The following is a 19,594-nucleotide window of genomic DNA, read 5'->3' on the forward strand; positions in this document are numbered from 1 at the left end:
ATATTCCCTCAGTGGTGAGAGTAGTAATACTCTTTTTGTATGTTGTCTCTGAGTTCAAGGAGAGTGTCCTGGGTGCCCTGTGATAATAGAAAACCAATCGCTCTTCTACTGTCCAAACAAACAAATTCTTTTTTGTTGTTGTTACTATAGACTTGGGAATCTGAAAAAAACTAACCCCAACAATTTCTAATGGTGCAATTTACTTGGATACTCCCATTTCCTCATTTGTAAAATAGAAATAACACCTAAATTATTGGGTTATTTTAAAGAGTAGTTACATAAAGCATCATACCTACTACATACTCAGGAAAATAGATTCCTAGTAACTTGGGCTTAGGAAAGAAAAGTTTTCTGGAAAGGATTTGGAGATACAATAGAGGGGAAAAAATCAGAGAGGATGCCCCAATATGTGCTACCTACAAATCCTTCATGGAGGAGTTAGTTCTTCAGTGTTCACACCTTAGTAGGCACCATTAAGTAATACATTAAGTTCCCACCCCTGGAGATCAGACCATTCATTCTGTCATTGTTTTGCTGCCTGAGTTGTATCAGAATTTTACTACGTTTGTTTATGGGATATTATTACATATTACAGGTAAAAAAAGAAAGCACATTTTTTTCTTGACCAAATGTATTTAGGAAACTTTGGCTAAAAGAAGCCAAACACTTCTCAGAACCTTTTATTTAAGCTACTGTGCACTGTTTATTCCATACCCTAAGCCCCAGCAGAGGTATAATGTATTTCGTTTCCAGGTATTCTTGACATATCAGAGCTTCTAGGGAAATTCTCTTCCTCAAGAAGAACAAAGCTCTCCTTGCCCCTCTTAAAGGCTTTAATCAGGTGCTTCTCATTTTCTCTCTCTCACACGCAGTCACACATTTCTCTTGTGAGAAAAATGGTTATTAAAAATGGAAAGAGTCTCAAGGTAGTGTGGTACTGCTGTAAAGATAGAAATGCAGATCAATGAGATAGAATCGAGAGTCCAAAAATAAACCTTTACATTGACAGTCAATTAATTTTTGACAAGTTGCCCAGAACGATTCAATGGGAGAAAAAATAGTCTTTTCAACAAATGGTGCTGGAACAATTGGATGTCCACATGCAAAAGAACAGAGTTAGACCCTTACTTATACCATACACAACAATGAACTGGAAGTAGATTACAGATCTGAATGTAAAAGTGAAAACTATGAACCCCTTAGAAGAAAATGAAGGAATCAATCTTTATGATTTATGGTTAGACAGTGATTTCTACACCAAAGGCATAGCAACAAAAGAGTAGATAAATTGGACATTATCAAAATTAAAAGTTCTTTTGCTGCAGACAACACCATGAACAAAGTGAAAAGATAACCCACAGAATGGGAGGAAATGTTTTCAAATTATATATTTGATACAAGATTTGTGTCTAGAAAAAATAAAGAACACTTTATATTCAATAATAAAAATAACCCACTTTATAAATGGACAAGGCATCTGAATATATATATATTTCTCCAAAGAAGATATAAAAATAACTAATAATCACATGCAGCAATGCTCAACATCATTAGTTATTAGGGAAATGCAAACTGAAAGTATCATGAGATATCACTTCACATCTTCTAGGATGGCAAGATTAAAAAAGACACACAATAAAAAAGTTGGCAAGAATGCGGAGGAATTGGAAACCTCATTCATTGCTGGTGGGAATGTAAAATGGGGAAGCCCCTTGGAAACATTTTTTGGGAGTTCCTCAATAAGTTAAACAGAGTTACCATATAACTGAGCAATTCCACTCCTAGGTACCTACCCAAAGAAAAAAATGTGCACACAAAAATCTGTACATGAATATTAATAGCTACCTTATTCATAAGTGCCAAAAAGTGCTAGCAACTGAACTATCCATCAACTGGTAAATGGTTAAACGAAATATGTTATATCCACACAATGGCATATTATTTGGGAATAAACAAATGAAATTCTAATACATATATCAATATGGATGAACCTCAAAAACAATATGTATTTGAAACGCCAATTATGAACACCACATATTGAATAATTATATAAATATGAACTGTCCAGGATAGGCAAATCTATACAGACAGAAAATATTACAGATTGCCTAGGGCTGTAGAAGAATAAGAAGGTAATGGGAAGCAACTACTATTGGGTACAAGGTTTCTTTTAGGGATGCTGAAATTGTTTTAAACTTAGATTGTGGTGATGATTGCACAACTCTGTAAACAATACTAAAACACATTGAATTGCATACTTAAAAAGTACAAACGTTATGGTATGTCAATAAAGCTGTTTCAAAAAAAAAACCTGGATGACCACACACACACACACACACACACACACACATTGAATGATCTGCTAGTTCAGAATGAGATTAGGATAAAACTCAGTTTTTCATAATTTTCTAAAATATGAGTAATAATAGAGAAAGGAAAATCCGAATACAGCAAGATTTTTGTAACTGCTGTCAAGCCCAAATTAATTTCATGGAACAAAATAATTTGTGAATATAAATCATATAAATTCAGGTTTATACACACAAAAGTAAAACTCTGGAGACAGCTACTGCCTACTCACGGTCATCATTATGAATGTATTTAATTGTTATAGGTTTGGTTTTGTGTTTTTTGTACTTTTATTCTGTCATTTTAGGACAATATTAGAGCTCATTGCAAACCAAAGAAATCGTTGGCATTAATCTGGACTTGACAGAAGTAATGTATCCAAAATGTAAGATATAAGTAAATGTAAGAAAAATATTTAATATTATTTCTGAGTGTCTTACTAGGCAAAGTATCTTTATAAACTACTGAGTTGAGAGAGATACAACTGATGGAGAATTGTTTATTCAATCACTTAACATCCCTCTTTTGACTGCTTTTACATAATAAATGAAGGGAAATCTGTGTTTAAAGTCTGTGAAGCTAATCTCCTTTTCCATGACTTTCAGATATATGCAAAGAATAAATTTTCATTCAGTGATTAAGGCATAATTTTAAGTCTTTAGTATTATTAGTATATTATTTAACCCAGATGGGATTAAACATATAGCAGTTATATAGAACTTTCTCTTCTAAAATTGAGTTATTTTCAGATTTAGCTTTGGTAACTAATATTCCTGAAATGATTCAAGTGCAGAACTAAGGAAACAGGACAAACGTATACACTGGTAGAAAGGCACTATATTTGCATTTCCCTAGTGGCAAAGGATATTGAACAACTTTTCATTTGCTTATTTCTCATCTCTATATCTTCTTTGGCTTTTGCCAATCTCCTGAATGGATTGTTTGTTTGTTTACTGTAAAGTTGTGAGAGTTCTTTGTTTATTCTAGATACCAGTCCTAGGCAGGATATGTGGCTTGCAAATATTAACTCCTAGGCTGTATCTTGTCAGATTCTTTCTCTCCCTCTCTTCTCTCTTCTCTCTTCTCTCTTTTCTCTCTCTCTCTCTCTTTCATTCTCTCTCTCTCTTTCATTCTCTCTCTCTCTGTCTCTGTCTCTGTGTGTGTGTGTTTGAGAGGAGAGAGAGAGAGAAAGTTTTATAGTTTTACATTTTGAATTTAAGTTCATGACCCATTGTGAGTTAATTTTTGTATCTGGTGTGAGACTTAGACTGTTGTTCATTTTATGGCCTTTGGGTGTCCAAATGCTCCAATACCATTTGTTGAAAAAGCTATCTTTTCTCCTTTAAATTATATTTGTATTTTTGTTGAAAAATTAGTTGGGCATAATTCTGTGGCTATTTTTCTAGATTCTGTATTATGTTCCATAAATCTATGTGTCTCGATTACTATAGCTGTACAACAAATCTTGAAATTGAATAGATAGATTCTTCCCACCTTATTATTCTTTTGCAAGATTGTATTAGCTATTCTAGTTTCTTGGCCTTTATCTTTAAATTTCAGAATAATTTTGTCTATAGTGCAAAAAAAAACCTTGCTGGAAATTTATAGGAATTTCATTAAACCTATATATCACTTTGGGAGAATTAACATTTTTTCTATGTTGAGTTTTCCAATTCACGAACATGGTATTATATTATTAATTTCAGTGTCCATGTGTTCATTGTTCCTATGTAGAAATACAGCTGACATTTTGTACATTTATCTAGTATCCTGTGACCTTGATTAATGGACTTATTAGTTCTAGGTGTTTTTATTTTTGTTTTATTTTGAATTCCTTGGGGTTTCCTATGTATCAAATTATGTTCTATGAAAAAGGGAGAGTTTTATTTCTTCCTTTGTGCTTTGTATGTCCCTATTTGTCTTGCCATAGTGCACTGGCCACAGCTTCCAGCACTCTTTTGAATAAAAGAGGTGAAAGTAAAGTTTTATTTCCTTGTTCCTAATTTTCAGGAGAAAGTACTTTCACCATTAAGTATAATGTTAGCTCTAGGTTGTATATATGTGATGTTTATCAAATTGAGGAACTCCACTGTACTCGTTGTTTTAAGATATAAAAATTGTGAATAGAGGTTGAATTTTGTCTAATCCTTTTTCTGCATCAACTGATTTGATTATAATGTAGATCTTTCCTCTTAGCTTGTTAATATGGTTATTACATAGATTGATGTTTTAATATTGAACCACCTTTGCATCTGTGCAATGTACTCCACCTGTTCATGATTACAATTATTTTTATATATTGCTAAATTTTATATAGTAATATTTTCTTAAGGATACTGTGTCAATATTCATGGGAAATATTATTCTGTGGTTTTCTTCTTTTGTAATGTCTTTGCCTTGTTTTTATCTTAGGGTAAAGCAAATCGGGAAGTGTTTCTTCCTCTTCTGTTTTTATGGGAAAAGATGTCAGTACTTTAAATGTTCCTTAGAAATCTTCAGTAAACAATCTGGGTCTGAGTATTTCTTTTGGGGGAGTTTTTAAATTACAAATTCTAGGAGGGGGCAAGATGGCGGAGAAGTAAGGAGCTCCGTACTTGCACTCGTGCCCATACATCATACAAATTCTATTTCCATACCAGCTATACAGCTCTTCAAATTTATTGACATTTCCAAAGAACCAGGTTATTATCTTATTGGGTTTCTCTATTGTTTTTCTGCATTCAGGTTCATTGATTTCTGCTCTTATCATTATCATTTCCTTCCTTCTGCTTGCTTTGTGTTTATTTTACTCTTATTTTTCTATTTCTTGAGGTTGAAACTAAGATTATTGAGACTTCCCTTTTTTAAAATATATGCACTTAGTGCTATAAATTTACCCTCTTAGTATCACTTTTTCAATGTTCCAGAAATTTTAATATGTTATTTTAGTTTTACTTAATTCAATGTATTTTTTATTTCCTTGAAACTTCTTCTTTGACCTATAGGTTATTTTAAAATGTGTTGTTTAGTTTCTTCTGCTTGAAGATTTTCTTGTTATATCTCTGTTATTGATTTCTAGTTTGATTCCATTGTGGTCAGAGAACACATTCTATATTATTTCAGTTATTTTCTATTTTTGAGGTTTGTTTATGGACCAGGATATGATCTTTCCTGGTATGTATTCTATGGATACTTGAAAAGAATGTGTATGCTGCTGCTGTGGAGTGGAATGTTCTACTAATGGCGATCAGATCTTACTGGTTGATGGTGGTGTTGATTCTTCTGTACCTTGTGATTTCTGCCTAGGAGTGCTATCGATTATTAAGGGTGTTTATATCTCTCACTCTAATTTTGGATATATCTCTCCTTTTAGTTCTTTCAGTTTTTGTTTACATATTTTTCAGTTCTGTTATTAAGAGTAAATACTTTTAGGATTGCTATGTCTTCTTAGTAAATTAACTCTTTTATTATTATGTTTCTTTGTGTCTCTAGCTATTTGCTTGTTCTGATGTTTACTTTATCTGACATTGTATAGATAATTTTGTTTACTACTGATTAATGTTTGCATGATATATCTTTGCCTATTCTTTTACTTTTAGGATGCTTATAGTGTTATATTCAAAGTAGGTTTATAGTAAATTAGATATAGGTGGTCATGTTTTTTTAAATCATTTTGCCCATCTCTTTTTTAATGATCGTATTTACACCATTTATGTTTAATGTAATTATTGTTGTGTTTGGGAGTAAATCTACATTTTGTTATATGTATGCTTTCTGTGTTTTTTATTTTGTTTTATTTCACCTGCCTTTCTATGAATTACCTGAATATATTTTATAATTAAATTTTCAACTATTTATAGTGTCTTTGAATGTATCTCTTTCTACAGCTTTTTTANTAAATTATATATAAATAGATCTATATTTATAAATCTATATATATAGGTTTATATAGATAGAAAGATAGATTATCTTATTTCAGTATACTGGTACCATCATTTTCTTGTTGGAATGAAATGTAGAAAACTTTTCTCCCATTATATCACTTTAATTTCCACCATTTATAGTCTTAAATATTTCATCTAGCTGCATTTAGAACTACATCAGACATTGTTACATTTGCTTAAACTGTCAAACATGATTTAGAATTCTTGAAAGCAGAAGGAAAATCTATTGTATTTACCCATATTTTTACTTGCTCTATTCAAGATATTCAAAGATTCCTGACTTTATTTTTTTCTCTGTTCAGAGAACTCCTTTAGCCATCCTTTTAGGGTATGTCCACTGTCCTCAAATTCTTGTAGTTTCCTTTAACCTGAGCATATCTTGATTTCACTTATATTTGTGAAGGATAGTTTTACTAGTAAAGGATAATGTGTTAACAACATTTTTTTTCCTTTTTAAGCACTTGAAACATGTTACAGCACTTCCTTCTGGCCTTTATATTTTCTGATGAGAAACCACACTGATTACTTCTTATTTATAGGAAGGCTAAGGTATTTATTTTTTCTCATTGCTTCAGGATATTTTCTTTTACTTTGGATTTTACAAGTTTGATTGTCATGTGTCTTGGTGTAGATTTCTGTGGATATATCCTATTTGGAAATCATTAAGGTTCTTGACTATACAGTTTACGGCTTTTGTTAAATTTAGACAGTATTCAAGCCATTATTTCTTTGAATATTTTTCAGCATTGTGTTCTCCTTCCATTCCTTCTGAAACACTAATAATGTGGATATTAGATCTGTTGCTATAGCTACAAATATCCCTGAGGATTTGTTCTTTGTTTTCTCATTTTGTTTTGTTTTGGCCTGGTTTTCAGTCTATTTTCTCTGTGTTGTTTAAATGAATAATTTTTGTTGTTCCTTCTTCATGTTCATGGATTCTTTCCATTGTACCCTCCATTCTACTATAAAGTCCAACCATTACTTTTTTAGTTCTATTGTATTTTTAAGTTCTCAAATTATTTTGCATTCTTTTTTTATTTTCTATATTTTTGGTGTGACTATTTTTCACGTGTTTCAAGTGTGCTCAGAATTGCTCACTGAAGCACTTTTATGATGAATCACTTTAAAATCTTTGACAGGTATCACTTCTCAGGCTTTTGGCTAATATCAAGTATAAAATCTTTTGTCAGGTAATGCTAATAATTCTGTTTTCTTGTTGTCATCATCTATTAATTGTTTTTTGCCCACTATTCAGTTTGAAATCTTGTCAGTGTGGTGTATGAAAAATGATTTTCAGTTGAAATCTTGGCATTTGGGTATGATGTTATGAGATCCTGGATCTTATTTATTTATTTTATTATTTTTTTTAAATATTTTTATTTATTTCTAGGAGANTCATTGATGGTTTCTTTAACTGTGTTTGTGTGTGTGTCTTTTCTCTCTTCATTTCTAAGATTTCTACCTTGCCTTGTCTTCAAGTTCACTATTTTTTCTTTTTTATTCTGCAGAGTTGAATCTGTAATCTGTTGTTAATTTTATGTGCTGTATATACTTTTGTTTCAGACACTGTTATTTTCACCTGTGGAAGTTTCGTTTTGGTCTTTTATGTGTCTCCTTTAAATGTATCTCCCTTTTTCAGACTATGAAATATTGTTATAAAATACTATTTTAATGTCCTTGTCTACTACTTTTTACATCTGTTTCAGTTTTGGATAGGTTTTAATTAGTTGATTATGAACTATGGTTTCTCGCTTCTTTGCATGTGTGGTAAATTTTAACTGAATGCCAGACATTGTAAGTTTTACAATGTTGGGTGTTTTTTATATTTGTATGAATATTGTATTTTTGTATTTCTATAAATATTGATAAGCTTTGTATGGAATGTAGTTAAAGAGCTAAATTACTAGAAGCAGTTGGATTCCTTTTTTTCTGTCTTCCTTCCTTTTGTTTTTGAGTCTTGCTTTTAAGATTTTCAAGACCTATCCAGAGTAGCCTTTATTTTAGAGCTACCTTTGTCCCACTATTGAGCCAATACATTTATTTTTTTAATATAGTTCATTGTCAAGTTGGTTTCCATATAACGCCCAGTGCTCATTCCCACAAGTGATCTCCTCCATGCCCATCTCTCCCTGTCCCCTCCCCCCCATACCCATCAGTCCTCAGTTTCTTCTCAGCATTAAGTAGTCTCTCNCTTCGTAGTGATATTTGGTTCTCTCCACCTTGTGTACTCTAACTTGTGTCTTGAGGTAGCCCTGGAAAAGGAAACAGACAGACAAACACACAGGGAGCAGGAACACACAAACACACAGGCTAATTCAACTAACATGCAAAGCGAGAGGGAAAACGAAGAAGTTAAGAGAAAAGACGGAGGAGGGAGGGCGAATAANCAGCCGAACGGGAGCTACAATGGCAGCAGGCGCGCCGCCACTCTGAAGTTCAGCTGCCAGGAGCCAGCACAAAGCAGCAGTCTGTGCGCTCAGCCCGCCCCCGGGACCAGTTGGCGCGAGGGGACCTGGTGTGCAGGTATTTGGCAAGTACAGTCTTTCTATGCATCGAGCGGAGGTTTTCCCTCCCGAGCAGAGGTTTTTCTGTTTCGGACTCTCTCCTTTTCCCCTCTCACTCCCCGTAGAGGGTAGAGGGGGATCGCCTCCCACCCTGGAGTCTCCGATCCCGGCCCGATTTTATCTTCCCCGGTTCGCACTCACGTTAGAAGGCTCTCTCAGTGGATTCTGCGTCCTTTTTCTCCCAATCTCTCAGGTTTTGTAAGGTTTCCAATGGCTTCAGATCTTTTCTGTGTGATGTATGGGCGCGAGTGCAAGTACGGAGCTCCTTACTTCTCCACCATCTTGCCCCCTCTCCAGGAAGCACCTCGTCACAAAAGACTTTATTTTTACAATCCAAGATTTGAAGGGTGATGGAAGATCCAAATCGCTTTTTCAGCACCTGAGCGCGGCGCCCGCTCCAGCCTCCGGTGCGACACGGGCATGGCCCCAGGGTCCCGCTGGAGTCCCCCTCGATCTTATTTAAATGTCTATGTTTGGTGGCTTCTTCTAATACTACTCTGGCAGAAAAAGGAGAGATACTGCCTTGTTAACCTCTAGGTTGGGGTAGAAGTTTAGGTTCCCTGCTTGGCCTCTATTGATACCCAGCATAGGGACTTTTTATTATTCTTGAGTGAAGGTGAGAATTCTGGCTCCCTACAATGCCTCCGTTGGCTTCCATGGCTCAGAGGGGTAGGTGTACTTCCTTATTGTCCCCCAAGTGGCCTTCACTCACATAATGAATTGTGTGGCCTCATTAGTACTGGGTTGTGATGAATGTCCTGGCTCCCCATTAGCCCATCTCTGACATCATTGTAGCAGGGACTGGGGGAACCTCATCACTATGGTAGTAAAAGGTGGAAATCCAGGATTCCTACTACATGACCTCCACTGACACTGGGGAAGGACAGTGGCTCATTGCTACCTGGCATGGATGGAAGTTTTGATCCTCTACTTGAACTTCTCTCAAAATACCACAGTATGGAGATTTGAATAACTCATTAGCTTAACTAGATTGGCAGTCTAGGGTCTCCACTTAGCCTTTGCTAGTATGGGTGAGGATAGGGCTACAGTTTTCTTCTGTGATGTATGGCTGAAACAGAGCAGTTATTTTTTAAAAAATTTCATTCTTACAAGAATACCCATTCCTGGTCCTTTGGCTAGGAAGAGTTAGTCATTGTTGGTTCTTTTTCTGTTTGTGCCCATTGGTATTTCTGGTATTGTCTGGTTCTTTAGCAGCAAGTTTCGTATATATGAAGGAAAAATAGAAAGCAGACAGCTCACTACCATGATGCTTTTTGCATCCCAAGGTCTCTAGAACTCTAGCCTTTCTCTTTCCACCTTTCAGAGACTTTGTGTGTTTGTTTTATATATCACATCCAAGGTTTTTACTTGCACCTAGTAAGAGGAATAGGAAAAAGTATTTCTATTATATCTTCACAGAAGTAAAAGTCTACTGTTTCATTTTTTTTAAAGAAGCTTCCAAACTTTTTTCCAGAGTGGCAGTTTTACCATCTATATTCTCACTAGCAAGTATGAGAGATCTAGTTTCTGTATACTTTTGTCAGCTTTTGGCATTGTCACTATTGCTTATTGCAGCTGTTCTTTTAGATGTTTAGTGATATCTCATCATGGTCTTAATTTGAGTTTTCTTGATGGTTAGTGATGTTGAATATTGGTGAAATGTCTCATCATGTCTTTTGCCTATTTTCTATGCAGTTCTGATTTAGCTTACTCACATTACTAGAGGGGCTGTTATTCACAAGTATTAGGTCAAATTCTGTCAACAATACTGGGAAATAAAGAAGTAAGAGAATGTTGGTAGGCAACAATATCATTTATTATGTACAACAAAGTTTCTCACCTTTGGCAGTGTTTGAAATCATTGATATTTTAGACTGATAACTCTTTGTTATGGGGAACTGTCCTGTGTATCGTAGCATATTTAGCAGCATCCCTAGGCTTTATCCATTAGATAGCAAATCCCCTCACTCCCTTCCTTGTTCAGACAACCAAAGGTGTCTCCAGATGTTGCCAAATGTCCTCTAGGGAAACAATCCCCCGAAATTGAGGGCAACTGATCTATATTCACTCTAAGCAATGTTAGTGGAAGAAAAAATATGTATGGATTAGAGTCAGGATCTTTCAAATACATAGGCTCAAGTTGACTCTTTTACATCTAACTCAGTTTTAAAAATTTCTATCCTGACTTCTTCTGTGGTGTAATGGTGTAATACCTTCTTCACTCTACCACCAATACTGTTGTGTACTGCCCCCTGCTCCTCCCAGTCCTCCAAGTGTTCACCAGGCCTTCTTTCAAGTTGGTGTTTTGTACATCACATACGGTTCTGCCTAGAATTACTATTTATATCATTTGCCTGTGTTTTTTTCTCATTAAAAAGTCATCATCACAGGTGGAGGCCCCTTAGTTAGGTTGGTATGAAAAAATTCTTGAGCAATTCAATCTTCACTGAAACTTTAATTCTACTTGATAAAGCTCCCAGTGTGTTCTTGGCTGACTTCAGGTTTGTGATTTAAAACAAAGTGCTTTGTATTCCACAGCTACATTTACTTCTCCCCACAGCTTTGTTCATATCTTCATAATTTCTTCCTGACTTTACAGTTTCTCCTGAATATATCTTAACTTATCTGAATTCCCTCTTGTCAGTAGTGCCTATATAGGATTATTTTTATAAAAGAAATGCCAGGGTATAGCCCAGTCACCCCTAAATGAAGGCAAGGACTTTTATCATTGGGATGACAAGAAATTATCTTGTTTTCTGAAATAGAGATTAATAAAAATGGAAATTGAACTATTTAAATGAAATACAATAGAAATTGAGATCCAAGAGACACAGATATCTAAGAAAAAGAACTTGCTTAATACACAAGGAAATCTGGCAAGCTGATAGAATATGTAACTCTTGATCTACAGTTGTGAGTTCAAGCCCCACATGGGTCTAGAGCTTACTTAAAATCATAAAATCTGGCCAGGACACAGTTTCTTCATATAAATGGACAGGTAGGCATAACATGTTAACAGTGCATATCTTTGCTACACAACATTCCTTAATGTGAGCCTGGATTGCAAGGAGAAAAAAAAATGATTATGTTAGATTTCATTATTTGTATTGTCTTAAGTCCACTACTTGAGAGAACCAAGAATGTTAAGTCATAACAATGGCCCCTCTTTTTCCTTTTCATTTCTAGGATTGGTTGAGTTAATTCGTCACCTTTTACTCGGAACTCAGATCTGGGATAATACAAATATACCTTCCTAAAGATATTTCAGTTAGAATTAATTCCTTCTGTGCTGAGTAGTTGACCTTCCTCCTGTTAGTGTTATAGCACAGAAAGCATTGTTAGACTGTGACTCAATCATTTATGGATTATCAGTTTTGAAATGTTCAGATTTGAACATCTCTGATAATTTCTGATGTATTTTTAAAAATGTCAATTGCAGGTCCAATATTTCCCTAACTCAAAAATCCTAGATGTAATTAGGGCTTACTTTTATGTAAACTACAGAAATTGAAGGAATATTTTGCCATCCAAAGTTTATTGGTTGTTGGAGTGTTTGCAATAACTATGTACAGACAAAGGTTAGCTTTTTAAAAGCTTGACTTGATGTTTTTTCCCAACATGATTGATTTCACATTGGAATTGAGTGAAAGCTTAAGCCAGCTCTTCCAAATAAATTATTGTATATTGGTGAGTCACATGGTGTTGGGAATTTGACAAGTAGTAAAGTTTTCTTTCACATGTGACACTAGAAAATATGACACTCAAATACCAACTTGCAAGATGTAGTTTTCTCCAAACATCTTACAACTTAAGAAATGCTCCATTTCAGCATGCTTTAAAACTTGTTTTAAAAAACATAAGTTTTTAATTAATGACAACTTGAGTTTGAGGAATAGTCATATCTTTTGCTATTAATTTTTTTTTTTTTTTGGTTATTGCTAACATTTTATTTACAACTGTGCTCATTAGCATATCCAAATAAAAGAAAAGTAAAAAAAATGTAGGAGATCTGAGCTAATTCATTTTACTATTTTCTAACATCCTAGTCAATTTGAAATGGGATATAGTATAGCCTATAGGATAGCCTGTAGCCTATAAAATTACAAATTTGTAGCACATGTGGATTTTATATTACGTTATGAATGGCCTAGAATGAACGTAAGTGAACTAAACCAGTGTGCATGCATGTGCTATTGTAATACTGTCCCTTTGTATGCTTAGCAACATCAATAAAATGAGTGATTAAGGACACCATGAACTAAAACAGGTTCTGAAGGTTCTGAAAAACAAAAGAGTTAAAAAAAACCCCAATTTTTAGTACTACAGGTCTGTACCCTATAAAACAGAGGACTGGCTCTCTATTGAAATCTTTGCGTTGCTAAACAAATTAAAATGTATAAATGTTTGTAGAAAAATAATCCTTTTTAATATTAAAATTATACCTGGCTTATGTGTGTTGCATATGGATCTATGTATATGTTTCTATATCTGTATCTACCTACATTTCCATTTTTCTATTAAAATATATTTTTTAAAATATGACTAATTTTAAGTTATATATCTAGGTCAAAAATTTGGAAATCACCCTGTGTTTAGATGAGAAAAAAGGAGATAAGTAAAAAAAAAAAAAAAAAAAAAAAAAAAAAAAAAAACAAAAAAAAAACACTTCTTTTTCTAAATCAAAAAACGAATTTTAAAAAACTTAAATAGCTCTTTATTTTTTTTTTAATTTTTTAATGTTTTTTATTTATTTCTAGGAGAGAGAGAGAGAGAGACAGCGTGAGCAGGGGAGGGTCAGAGAGAGAGGGAGTCACAGATTGAAACAGGCTCCAGGCTCTGAGCTGCCAGTCAGCACAGAGCCCGATGCAGGGCTCGAACCCACGAACCACGAGATCATGACCTAAGGGAAAGTCGGACGCTTAACCTACTAAGCCACCCAGGCGCCCCTTAAATAGCTCTTTAAAGTATAAGTTCACTTGAAGAATTCTTTGAGGGGCACCTGGGTGGCTCATTCAGTTAAGCGCCTTACTTCAGCTCAGGTCATGATCTTGTGGTCCATGAGTTCGAGCCCTGCGTTAGGCCTGTACTGACAGCTCAAAGTCTGGAGACTGCTTTGGATTCTGTGTCTCCCTCTCCTCTGTCTCTCCCCCACTCACACCCTATCTCTCTCAAAAATAAATAAACATTAAAAAAATAATAAATCTAATTTAACATTCCAGATATTGTACACAGGCCTACAGTTGGGTTACTTAAAGAAAGTGATCATATTCTACTATATCACTGAGTGGTTTCCCTTATGTTATCTTGTCTTATCTTAATATTTCCTTTTCTTTCAAATGTTGATACATATTTAAATTTTTTTCATTGTATTTTATTGTTCCATAGTCTCCTTGAGTTAATTTGTTAATTATACACCTCATACACTTCTTTTAGTGGATACCTTAGAGATTATAAAATGTATGTTTCACTTATTGAAATACAATATGTATTATTACTTTTAATTATTTTAAAATACTGTAGAAGCCTAGGGCATATAATTTCCATTTATCAGCCTCTCACCTTCTAAACTATTGTTGTCATGCATTTTAGCTCTCCGTATTTTAAACTTAAACATACATTACCATCACTCTCTTTTAAAGTAAATATATTTTTTATGTTTACCCACGTAGTTATATTCCCAGTATTCTTTTTCCTTCTACATTTCACTGCTTACATTTGGGATCATTTTTCTTTGGTTTGAAGAACTCTTTTGGGTTATATTACTACAGGCCTTTTTCAAGTTTAGTTTTCCTTTGTTTGATGACATCTTTATTTTATCTTCACTGTTGAACAATATTTTTGTTTGATATAGAATTTTAGATTGGTGCTTAACTTTTTTTAGCACTTTTAAAGATTTATTTCCATTGTCTTATGGCATATAATATTTCTCTTGAGAAGTTAGCTGACAATCTGATTGTCTTAATTCTTCTTTCCTCTGGCTGTTCTTTGAGTATTATATGTTTAGCAATTATATTGTAATATATCTAGATAAATTTTTTTTTGGTATTCTACTTGTTTAGATTTCATGCATCTGTAAATTAATCTCTCTTATCAGTCTGGAAAATTCTCCTCCTTTCTCTCTTTTTATATTACTTTTGCCCCGTTTTCTCTATCCTATCTTTCTGGAGTTCCACTTCCACACAATAGAAGCTTTGAACATGTGCTATGTTTTCCTTTTGCTTCTTCCTTCCTTTCTTCTCTCCTCTCCTCTTGTTTCCTCTTTTCTCTCATCCTTACTTCTCTCTGTAGAGTTCAGTGTTTTCTATTGACTTGTCTTCTAGTTCATTAATTCTGTCTTCACTTTTGTCTAAAGTTAAATCTTTGATTGTATTCTTAATTCAGATATTGTATTTTCATTTCCAGAATATCTATTTGATTCTTTTATATTAGGCTCTAATTCTTCAATTATTTTGTCTCTCATCTTTTTACTTATTTTTTATCCCTTTCACCTATTTTTTAGATATATTAATGGTAGTTATTTTTAAGTATGTCTCAGCTACTTCAAAATGTGAGTCATTTGTAGGTCTACTTTTATTGTTTATGATTTTGTTATATGCCAAACATTGTATATTTAAAATTCAAAATAGATGGTATATTTTTTCCACCAAAAAGGATTAAATGTTTTCCTCTGTCAAGAATTTAGAATGTAGGGTGTGGTAGAGTTGGAAGTTTTAACATTTCAGTACAATCAAGGATTAGATTGTGTTGAGGATGGGTTGCAATTTTGTTAACACTTAATCTATGCCTAGGTCATCCTGATTCCTAGGGCATGGCCACCAAGGATTTCAAGTGAGAATCTGATGAATCTTTGTCTCTTTAGCTCCAAAAAAACTTCAGGATTTACATCTGTCCAATGGAGGTTTAACCTTAGCTCTTTAGTCTCACACTTTGATAGAACTTCAAAAGTTGGTCTTGAGAGGGAAACCAACTTTGTGTTTGATGCCCTTGGATCTTTTTTATCGTTCTAGCCCACAAATGCCAAAGTATCAGTTGCTTTTCCTATATCTCAGCAGCAACATTTTGCCAGTTCCAGGCCCAGATGCTTAGCCTCCAGCTACCCTCAACATTGATGTATCCTTAGCAGAAAAGTACCTGTAGATCTTTACCTTTAGTATCAGTTCACAACTCCTAGGGGTTTTTCCTCTTATTTGCTCTTTTTCACCCTTCTAGTTCTTTTTTAAATTAGGTCTCCTACTTCTGATGAATCTTTGTTTTCTAGCTCCCATGAAATTAGAGGATATTTCACTCTTTCCACAGATTTCAACTTTGCTCTCTTGCCTTCCATTGGACCTCAGAATTAAAAAGATGCCTCATAAAGGCCCCGGATGTCTCTCTATTTTTGCCACTTTTGCCGCTGTGGTTGCTACGTTTTGTTTGTTTTTCTTTTTACCATCAATGGCCCTGCAGTTATATCACACTCTAGTTTCCAACCTCTAGCCTGTACCTGCCATCAGCCGATTCTATGGGAAAAAAACAGCTACCAGCTCACCTTACTTTTGGCCTCTCTCTGGAAATTTAGTCCTTCTAGTTCTTATTGCTTCCATAGTCTTCTGATACTTTAAAGGGTTTTTCCCTGTAATGCTGTCAGCTTTTGTAATTGTTATGGACAGAAATATTGACTGATTACATCTCACTGGAAACAAGTCAGCTTTTCTTCAATATAATCCATCTATATCGTTTGGTATATGTTTGTGGCAAGAGAAGGGTGTGTTTGAATATATCATTATTAAGATTATTATTACCAAGTATTTTTGTTTAAAGCTTAAGCTAGGTAATTTACTAAATGCCTAATATTGTCTACCACATTTTGTTCTTAAAACAAACACCACTATTAAAGTCATTATATAGATAAGGAAAATTGAGGCTTATGAGTTTTTATCCCAAGGTCAAACAATTAATGATGGGTGAAGCTGGGATTTTAATTCAAACTACTAAACCATACTGCCTCCTACCAAACTGTAATAGGATAAAGAACATTATTGCTTTATGTAATTTTCTAACTCTTTTATATGCATTTGATTTTCTGCCCCAAAATAGGATAAATTCCAAAGTTGTTGTTACCAAGTTTAATGCTGAACTAATACTACTATTATTTTAGGCACTTGAAAATATATTAGCATGTCATATTGGTAATATGTACAATCTAAGCATATGTGTAGCAAAATTCCTGATACAAATGCTTTGAGTATTTAGAAAATTGACCCAACATGTGGCATTGTCTCCTAAGTCTCTCTTCATGCTGATTTCTGATGGTTTTGCAGAATATTGTGTTAGTTTTTAGGGCTAATGAGTTTGGCTTAATTTCTTTACCCCTCTCAGCCAAGTCTTTCCACAATGTGTCTTCTCCCATGGGGTCCTTGCTAATAAATATTTTAATTGAACTTCTTTATTAAAATGAGTGTCTATATGATCATCTAGACACCCCACAGATGTGAGGAGAGATTATGAGTTCAAATGAGATTGGGATAGTCAGATCCAGGTTTGATCCTGATACTGCATTATTTTAAACCCTGATAATAAGGGACTCCAAGTTCACAGAAGATTAGTAAACATAATGAAATGAAACTTAAGGATTTGTTAAGTTTGTTTTAAGTAAATCATTGATATTTATTAAATCTGAAAGATTGGTGCAATCTCAAAGCACAGGAAGCAGAATGTTGTTAACCACATATTAATTTCAGTTGCTATGTAACTACATTATTTACTAAATTTGTTGAGTCACATAGAGGATTCCCTAGTATGTTGTCCCTTTAAATAATTATTTTTATTTGTATTTAATAAACAAGATCATAAATGGTAAAATTTGGCTTCCATTTCTAGTTAGAATATAATTTCCCTTGTTTCTTTGTCTTTTCCCAAACAGCCACAGCTATTCACAGTTAATCTTATTTTAAAATTACGTTCATCCCTTTATATAAATTTTATGAACTTATTTTATATATAACAAAATTTTAAAAAAGAACAAAACCCCCTTAAAGGAAATTTCCAGGTCTTATACTTCTCAAAGATTTTCTTATAATATTCACTTTCTACATGTAATTAAAATCTAAATAGCATTTAAACATTCTTATATTGAGATTCTGAATTTAATTCAAACCTTGCAATAGCCATGGCTGTCAAAGATTTCATATTCTAAGACAAGGACAAAATAGTCATAGATTAATTCTAATACCTTCCTTTTATTTCTAAACTGAAAGCAGGTATCATTATTACAGCTTTGGAAAAGGAAGTTGAGAGCTTTCTTAATTTAAATGACATCTCACTTGGTGAAGAATTTGAAACTTGGGGTACTAAAGGATGAAAGAAAGGAAAGGAATAGATTTTATTGGGATGAAGTAAACCAAGACAGCTCTCTTGTTGGAAAAGTACAAGGGAGAATCTAAAGGTAACTCAGTTAGCTCTAGAAAAGAGGTGTGAATCACAAATTGATAAAGATTACATGTCCTTCCATGAATCCTGTTTTAATTTAAGCAAATATAAAGTTGCTTAAAATAAGTTCTTTTTCATCATTACCATTTTTACCAGCTAATTAATCTGAAAGTAAAAATGCCTGTTGAAGTCTTATCAAACCTTAAGAATATTGGAGTTTGTACCCCATGTTTTGAGCATTAGGCAGAATATAACCACGAAGGAAATTGGGGACAAATACCAATTGATATTTGGGTCTGTTAAATTGTCCCATTTTTAATCTGCTTAAACCAAATTGTCTCAGAATTGCTCCTCTGAGTCATAAAAGAAATGGGGTTTTTTTGTTTGTTTGTTTTATTTTAAACTGTGTGCTTCTCATTTGGCTTTAAATACCAGCTACACTTCCTCCTCCTCCACACCTGGCTCCAATCACCTTTCAATCTTGCTATAATAATAATAATTAATTCCCCCCAATACTGCACATGTTGGTTTCCTAAATTTCCTCTACTCCTAGAAGGTGTTCTGTCTCCATCTTAGTTTGGGAGAAGGGGGGCGCCTGGGTGGTTCAGTCGATTAAGCGTCCGACTTCGGCTCAGGTCATGATCTCATGGGTTCATGAGCTCAAGCCCCATGTCAGGCTCTGTGCTGACAGGTCAGAGTCTGGAGGCTGCTTCAGATTTTCTGTCTCCCTCTCTCTCTGCCCTTCCTCCTCTCATGCTTCTGTCTCTGTCTCAAAAATAAATAAACACTTTAAAAAAGTTTAGTTTGGGAAAGGGGACATGGCTCCTCCATGCTTCCGATCCTCTGGTCATCACTTTCCCGTCTCTCAGAGAAGGGACCTATTCTTGAGACCTATTTTGTAATAGGAAAACACTTGGGAACATTTCAACCCATCATAGAATATGAACCATGAAAGCAAATAAGCCAGATAAATTTTCCTCCCAGAAGTTTTCTTGGGTCCCATGCAAATATTCCTACCCGTTTCCTTCTCAGGTGACCTTTGGGTCACAAAAGATTCTTTACCCTTCCTTGTGGGCTAATAGCTTTCCACTGCTTTAAATTTACGTATTTTCATTACCACATAATTCTTTCAAAAACTAAAAGAGATTGCACAGTGGTGATTTTCTGTCTTCACAGTGATGTGGCTAGCCACGGTTACATGGGTGGATTTCTTTCAGTAAAAGTTAGTACTAAGCAAAATAAATAAATAAATGAATACCAGTTGTTGTTTTTTCCTGTACCTCCTGCCCCCAATTCATGCAAATCAAATCTGTGCTAGCAGTTTTGTGAGCCTTAAGGCATTGGGTCAAA

This window comes from Crocuta crocuta, unplaced genomic scaffold (genome assembly GCF_008692635.1).
Source record: "Crocuta crocuta isolate KB4526 unplaced genomic scaffold, BGI_CrCroc_1.0 scaffold102, whole genome shotgun sequence".
Classification (NCBI taxonomy): domain Eukaryota; kingdom Metazoa; phylum Chordata; class Mammalia; order Carnivora; family Hyaenidae; genus Crocuta; species Crocuta crocuta.